This window comes from Pteropus alecto, unplaced genomic scaffold, assembly GCF_000325575.1.
Source record: "Pteropus alecto unplaced genomic scaffold, ASM32557v1 scaffold5, whole genome shotgun sequence".
Taxonomy (NCBI): Eukaryota; Metazoa; Chordata; class Mammalia; order Chiroptera; family Pteropodidae; genus Pteropus; species Pteropus alecto.
In genome coordinates, this window is record NW_006441953.1 from 25,973,151 (window position 1) to 25,981,107 (window position 7,957).

At 44.9% G+C, this 7,957-nt stretch overlaps 1 long non-coding RNA gene across 1 annotated transcript; it reads right to left on the reverse strand.

Annotated features, from left to right (window-relative positions):
- Positions 1-394: 394 nt before the first annotated feature.
- LOC112485489 lies at positions 395-2,850 on the reverse strand. The gene is made up of 2 exons (XR_003048478.1): positions 2,479-2,850; positions 395-1,482 (listed from the first exon to the last, which is right to left on the reverse strand). It is a non-coding gene; the product is annotated as an uncharacterized LOC112485489 (long non-coding RNA).
- Between the last annotated feature and the right edge of the window lie 5,107 nt (positions 2,851-7,957).

The following is a 7,957-nucleotide window of genomic DNA, read 5'->3' on the forward strand; positions in this document are numbered from 1 at the left end:
ACACACACACACACATATGCATACACACGCCTTTGCTTATGTTGGTCAATTGTTTTCTGTTGCTTACAACCAAAGAAATGTAACTGATACATTTTCTGGTATCTTTTTCTCTTGGTTTTTCTACCTGTAAAATGGGAATAGTAAAACTTGCTACTTACCCTCAGGAAGTCGTGTAGATTAAAGGTGCGTGTCAATAAAACACTTTCAGATGCGTGGTCGAAAGTTTCTGTCGAACTACAAAGTCTCCTTCTGACTTTTAGCCAGACTTTCAAAGAGGAACTTTCTTTATATACCATAAAACAGCTTTTATCCTGAAAGGATGTGCTCCGCCTTTTACTGTCTCTGTAAACAGTTCAAGGATTGCTCCATACTCACTGTATTTCCAAAGCTACCATTTGAGATGAAAGCTCAACTTTATTTAGTGTGAGAAGTCGCCCCACGGTACAGGGAGATGTGTTCATTATCGCTTGTATATATTAGTGGCAAGGAAGCTGGCTGAAAATTTCAGGTGGTTACTTTGTTAGCTTTTTAGGGTTAATACATTCTTAACCTCAAATCGAAACAAATATAAAAGCCCTACCAATTTTATGGCAGAAAGAGCTTCATCATACTAGAGCATTTGATGATTTGTAAAATATGTACCATAATAAAAACTGTACCGCCTTATGGGTTCTCTGATATTTTATAGTTTTCAAGACACTTATACTTTTCCTTAGTCTAGATTCTAGAGTATCTGGCAGATGCCAAATACACATGAGACCCCTGAGTTATTATTATTTTTAACTGAACAATTTTTATAATAAACGAACATGATGCTAGTGATGCATACTCATGGGAGAAAATTTGGAAAAGCACAAGGGTAGAAAGAAAAGAAAAATATATTATTATTTCCACAGGACTGCTATCCTAAAAGAATTCATTATATTTTCATGTATACCATTTTCCTTTTTGTCATAATTATTTTCTAATTATTTCATATTCATTGAAATTTAATATCCTATAATTTTTTTTCTTTTTATATTACATTATACCTCAAACACTTATCTATTGCCACCCTAAAACTCAGTAGATTAAAATAAGAACCATTTGCAATTGCTAGTGAGTCCAGGGCTTAGCTGGAAGGTTCTTCATCTCTGGTCTCTCCTGGGTTTGCTCATGGATCTGCCATCAGGTAGTCTCAGCAAACCGTCCTGTTCATGGCTTTTGCATACTTGGTCTCCAATCCTCCCGGATCTACCCAGGCCTGTGTGCTTGGCGGTAGCAGAATCTCGAGAGAGAGCAGAAGCATGAGGCTTAGATATGGAAGTGGCCTTTCCTTCTTGCCATCGTGGTTATTGCCAGTGCAAGTCACAAGGTCAGCCTGGATCCGAGGGCTGGGGAGTAGCCTCCGCGGCTTCGTGTGAAGGGGTTCCCTAGTCACACGCAACAGTCAGAGCCAGAGGGAGTGGTGAAGAATTGCACGTAGACTTTGCAGCCAACACCCTGTAATAACATAAGCACATTTTCTGTACCATTTCACGGACATCTTTAATATAGACAGACTTTACGGCGTTTCAGTGAGTGGCTCCCTCATAGGTGCGTCAAACATTCTCATATTTTAGGACATTTCAGAGTTTATATTCTGTTTACTAGGGCCCAACATACAATTTGGGGTGGGAGGTGGGGAGAAAACCTTTCTATTTGGAGTTTATAAGTATTTCTATTGTTTTTCCTTCATTCTTTCAAAGCGTTTTGCAAGAGGCTCATACCAGTGTAAATCTGCATCGGTAATACACAACTGTCTATTTCAGGGCCCATGCACTGATATTTAATATTAAAAAAAAAATCTCTGCTGAAACAAGTGAGGAATCTCCTCACTCCCAGCATTTCCTTGGTGTAGTTGGCACTTATTTAATTGCTAATAAAGGATGAGGATGGGATCCAGAGAGAAACAGAGAAACAGAGAGCTTTCTACAGCCAAACGAGGTTAGGAAATGCTGTGTGTCTTGCCCTCATTTAGTTAATCATAAAGCAAACGCTCTGAAGATTCCTCAGTAAAGTAACATGTTCGACTTTATTGTCGAGTCAGTGTTTCTCTAATTAATTTGATCACAGAGCACCCATTTTCTTTCTTTTTTTTTTTTTGTATAGCATCAATTAACACCTTGGAACAACTGTTTAGAGTGGGACATTCTTGAGGAAAAGCTGCCTTGATAAAAATATAGTAGTTTTTCCTCCCGGTAGGAATTTCGAACGCCATGGAAAGGCAGAGGGGTACTAGCCACAGCTGAGATTTTTTTGTCATTCCTAAAATCATATCAAACTTCATGAAAAAGAAACGGAACCTGCCAACAAAAATATTCAGCCTCTCTCTCCTCTCAGTCATTCTCTTTGCAGCGATAACCTCAAGAGCTTTCAGGTTTTGTTTCGAGGGAAGCATTCTTCCATGGAAGCGGCATGCGGGTCTTCTCTTCTTCACATTTTCACATTAAAACATACCTGACCAGTGGCCCAGAGCCTAAGGGATGGGCCCTTCGCTAAGATTTGGTGTTCCAGGTGTGGTCTGCGGACCAGCGGCATCTGTAGCATCTGTACCTCCCAGGAGCTTGGTAACGATGCAGGCTCTCGGGCCCCGCCCAGGCTCGAATCAGAGTCTGCATTTTAAGATGTCTGTGTACGCGCCGAGGGTGTAGAAGCACCATCCAGGGGTTGCCCAGTGAATTTAAGGACCTGCCTCTTTCTCCCGACCTCCCCTTTCTAATTCTGCCGCCACCACCATGAGCTGCCGAGAGAATCACTGGGCATGTGCTGCTCTCACCCGTTTTAAACTCTGGCCCGTGAGTGGTCACAAGCCCATTCTCCAAATTCCTTTAAGCGTAATTGACCTCACTAGCATTAAAACAAACAAAAAACATACCAAAGGCGGAGGCAAAGCAAAGACACACACAGAAAAGGAAAAACAAAACAACAAGAAAGGATTAAATGGGATCTGGAACGCATGGATGACACAGTTCCCAGCTCTTGCAACAGCCTCGTGCTGCTCGTGGGTTTCGGATTCGCAAGCCCTGATCCATTCCCAGTTCCGCCTTGAGAGACTCGTCCTCTAGTCCCACATGGATGGTGAAGCCGCTCAGGCCCCCTTCGTGTCCCAGCCACTTCTTTGATCCTGGCCGTCTTCTCCCAGTTCACGGGCACCCCACCCCCACCTTCACCTTTGCCCGAGATAGGGAAGCAGGCTGAGGTGTCTCGATGACTCTGTGGTCAAGAACCAGAGTAAGACCCCAGGATAAGAGACTACCCCAGGCTCTGTCCACTTTATAATTTCTTGTCCCTTTTCCAGGGTATTCACGTCAGGTATTCCCTCCTGTACAGGGCTGTGACCTCCCTGTGGCAGGCCCCTCAGTCTAATTATAGCTTGACACGAGGCCACACATTCAAGAATCATATGCATTTTCATTATGGGTCATTTCTTAATAGCTTCTGGGCTAAGGGTCGTTAGCATGAGGGTAATGACTAATTGGGGATAGAAGCCACTCAGAGTTATAAAGCGCCAAACTAATGGCTTTTCACTGAGTTCTCTCACTAAGGCACTATCCAGAAGCAGTTAAAAGCAGGTGGCAGGAGACTCCCTTGTTCTGCCACTTACTAACTGTGTGACCTCGGACAAGTTACTGAACCTTTCTGTGTCACGATTTATTCGTCTGTAAAAAGAGGACAGAGGTAATCTCTGTCTCGTAGAGCCAGACTGGCTGCAGAATTCGCAGGGCCTAGTACTAATTGAAACCCCTGGATTCCTTGTTCAAAAGTTATTGGGAATTTCAAGATACCCCTTCCCAGCTCAGGGCCCTGGACAACATGAAACTCTTCCTTCTAGAGTGGTTAAGAGAATTGCTTTGCTTGGGACATGATGAGAATTCTATAGATTCTAGTTATTTATAAAGCTTTGAGAAGTACATGTTGTTTATCCTATTTTACAAATGAAAGAACTGAGGATCTGGAAGGTACGACAATGTATTCAACAGGTCAGACAGCTGAGTGGCTCAGCCAGGACTCTGCTTAGGACGACTTCCAACGCGAATGAGCAGATATCCCAGGGAGGAGGAGCACAGGAGGGAGGAAAAGGACTTGTCCCCGCCCCCCGGACATGCTGAGGGCCAGGGCCTAGGGATCCACCCACTCTGCGATGCATTTCTTATGTCTGTGGCACCTGGGGATGTTTACAAGGTCAAAAGCCAGACTGAGAGCCTTTGACTCAGGTTGGGCTGTTTGGGAGATCCCAGCAGAACTTTTAGGTTATTCTGATCAGAAACTTAAGACTGAGCACCATTCCTCAGGCCCGAGGTTTGCTAAGTCCTTGAATGACTCCATCCTAAGCAGAGAACCGGGTTCCTTCCCTGCCCTCCCGTCTGACAGGCATCTTTCCTTTCTTTGGGCTGCAGTGTTTCCTGGCCCCCAAAGAGTAAAGAACAATTTAAAAAACTCCCTTCAGCTCGAGGCCCTGGAAATCTGGCTGACTACATCGGTCACAGTAAGTGCACGGCCAGCCGGGAACCCCAGAGAAAGTGACGTGTGGCAAGACGGCATGTGGGGGAGGCCGGCGCAGCTCCCTTCCGCGTGGAGAGCGTGCCCTCGGCACTCACCCTCATTTGCTCTGGTCTAGGAAATGTGTCAGGCACTTTGCACACGAGCTCTTTTATGTCTCCCAACAGCGCCGAGGGACAGGGATGGTCAGCCTCGCCTGAAGCGTGAGGAAGCAAAGGTCAGAGAACAGAGTCACATGCCCGGAGTCACATAAGCCAGGGATGGCTGGAGTCAGGTTTAAAGCAGGTCTCTCCTGCCATACATTTTGATACCATAACGTACCATACTGTGCCCTGCCATCCCATGCCATACCAAGCCGGGGCATTCTATACCGTACTGTATCACACCATACCACTTTACACCTCAACTTTTAACCACTGTACAGTGAGCTTTTATAACTAGGATGCTTCATTTTCGGTGTCAACTGAATCGGGCCATGGTTTGATCAAGCATCATTGTTTGATCAAGCATCATTGTTGGGGCTTCTGCGAGGCGTTGACTGAATCGGGCCATGGGGTTGCCCAGCTGTTCGATCAAGCATCATTGTTGGGGCTTCTGCGAGGCGTTTTCGGGTGAGAGTGACATTTTAGCTAGTAGCCTGAGCAAAACAGGACACCCTCCCTGATGTGAGCGGGCCTCATCCATGCACCGAAGGCCTGAATAGGACAAAAAGGCAGACCGTCCCTCGACTAAAATATAATTGTTCCTGCCTTCAGGTCTGAACGGGGGCCTCGGCTCCTCTTAGAGCCTGAGCCTGTGGGCGCTCGGACGGCAGCTGCAGCAGCAGCAGCAAGCACTCCGGGGGCCCTGGCGTGCCCAGCCGCCCTGCTGGATTTGGGCCTGGCCGGCCTCCATAACCGAGGAAGCCAATTCCTTATTTTACGTACACATCTATCCTATACCATACTGGTTCAATTTCTCTGTTCCTCTAAGACACTGATATTCTAAGAGGTGTGCTCAGCACTTTGGGAACACAGGGACACAGCCAAGACAAAGAGTCCCTGCTTCCAAGGGGCTCACGGTGCAGGGAACCAGAGAACAGCAGGGCAGAGGCACCGCAGTGGAACCTGACAAGGGACTGATGAGCCTCAGGACGGAGCGGGTGGCACCGTATGCAGAAGGACCGGTGAGATGAAAGGCACTGAGGCCAACAGCAGAATGTGGTTGGGGGAATGGATAGAAAATCCGGGAAGGACGAACTTGACAGAGTATCCGTCAGGTTCTAGTTGGGAAAACAGAAATTATATTAACCATTTTAAAGACGAGCATCCACTATGGAGGGCTGGTTAAAGCAGGCCAGGAAGCAAAAAATGGGTACACGAGGTAATAGAGGTGGTAAGTGCAGGAAGCAGCGGCCACACCCAGGGCTGGGGAGCACAGGACAGAAAATGGGATAATTAGAGAATAGAAGCTTAAAGATGTTCCTGAGAAGCCAGGACTTAGATACTGACCAGGGTGTTGCCTGGGGCCTTTCAGACCTCTGAGGGGACATAGAGAGTCTGGCTCTGCCAGGGTGTGCCAGAGCTAGCTGGCAGGGGCTTAGAAGAACCAACTGTTATACATCCTGGAAGTTTTTTGAGCCTGTTGCTAAACCTTTAGTAGCTTGAGGTCACGCATGGTGGGTTGCTATGAAAGTTGAGGTCACTCATATGGCATATGGTGGGCGTTCAGTCAGCATGAGACGTTGTTACTATTAATATTCATCCACCCCCAAGTAGTAGAGCCTGTTTTTAACTCCCACTACTTGACAGTGAACTCACAGCTACCTGATGCCTCCAGCGAAGGTCAAGAATGCAGGGCAGGAGCGAACCCAGCGTCCAGGCAAACCCTCCACCCTTTCTTAGTTCCAGACTGAGGATCCACCCAGCTCAAGTGGTCGACCCTGGGAATGTCAAAATGTGCCCTCGCATCAGGGTATGTTTAACCTTGACCGTGTAGCCCACATGTGTCAAGATGCTTCCATACTGACCACACTGAGAGAAGAAATAGGCACACTCAGCACAAGGTAGGGAGATAGTTGGCTTCCTCTTTAAGCCAATAAAAAACTCTGTTTTATTTATCAAGGTAAGTCCCTAAAGAATTACTAGTTAGCGGCATTAAAAAATTTACCTGTGCTTTATAATAAGATGCTGCGATTTCTCTCTGGAATGCCAAGTTTTAATCTTCTACCCAGTAGTTGTTCGAGAGACAACGAGGAAGTTTCCTCTGGGGGCTTCAGCGTGTTACTAGTGTCTTTCTGGAATGTTCCAGGCATGAAAGCTCTGTTTCTGCTTCTTTTATCTCATGACTGAAAGTAAAATGGACCATGAGGGATGCTTCACCACAGTCACATTTAAAGAGTAAATCCATTAGCCAGCTTTGAAAGATATCTAATATATGTCAAAAAACTAAAAATGTCAAGCTATTATCGAAGGCCTGAAATTGCAGCTAGGTTAGCTCACTTGAGAGACTTTAAAGGAGATTATATCTCATTTCACGGAACCAAGTCCAGTTCTGTGGTGGCAATAAGTTTCCGGAAGATCAAAACACTAATAAAATCATTTTCATCTTATTAATGATAGCTGACATTTCTTCATGCATACTATTTGTTAGACAAGGTGTTTTACTCATGCAATAAATGTTTGTTGAATAGCAATTATGTGCTAGACAACAAAACAGAACAAATGTTCACGAAGTCATGTTAATCGTCCAACTTTGTCCTTCTCTTTCAATATAGTTTTGGCTGTTCTGAGCCTCTTACCTCTCCATATAAACACTAGAATTGGTTTGTCAGTATCCATAATGTAACTTGCCAGGATTGATTTCAGAAATCTTTTGATACAGAAGTCTGTTCCGCCCCCGCCCCCGCCCCGCTAAGCCATTATTAATATTCTTTGGAATATACTTTGAAAATGGTATCTTTTTTTAATTTCCTAATTTTTTGTCCTTCATATATATTTTCCTAATTTTCTGTGACTTTTATGTAATTTCCTAATTCTTAGCATATAGGCCTCTTCAACTAATGTTCTCGATCATATCTTATATGTCTCTATATCCAGCATAGCATTAGATACACAGTAGGTATTTAGCAAAACACATGTTACCCAACCAATCCATTGGGTTATGTGTTCTGTGTCAGCTCAGACTAGTGTGAAATGACCCCACCTTCAGGCAGGCAGGGTAAGGTCATGGGAGGAACATTGCATCGAAACTCTCTGTGCCTTACTTTCCTTATTTACAACCATAGTGTCTCAAATTAAAGAGTCCCTGAGTCATTCTGGTCGGCGCTGAGTTGGAAATATGGACAGAAATTAGGAAGCTGTCGGTTTTCAATGAAATCCTGACCATTATGGGTCAGTTATTACAGAGATTATTGTTTGGCTTTCTGGATTGCAACTAGAGCTAGCTGGCTGACTTC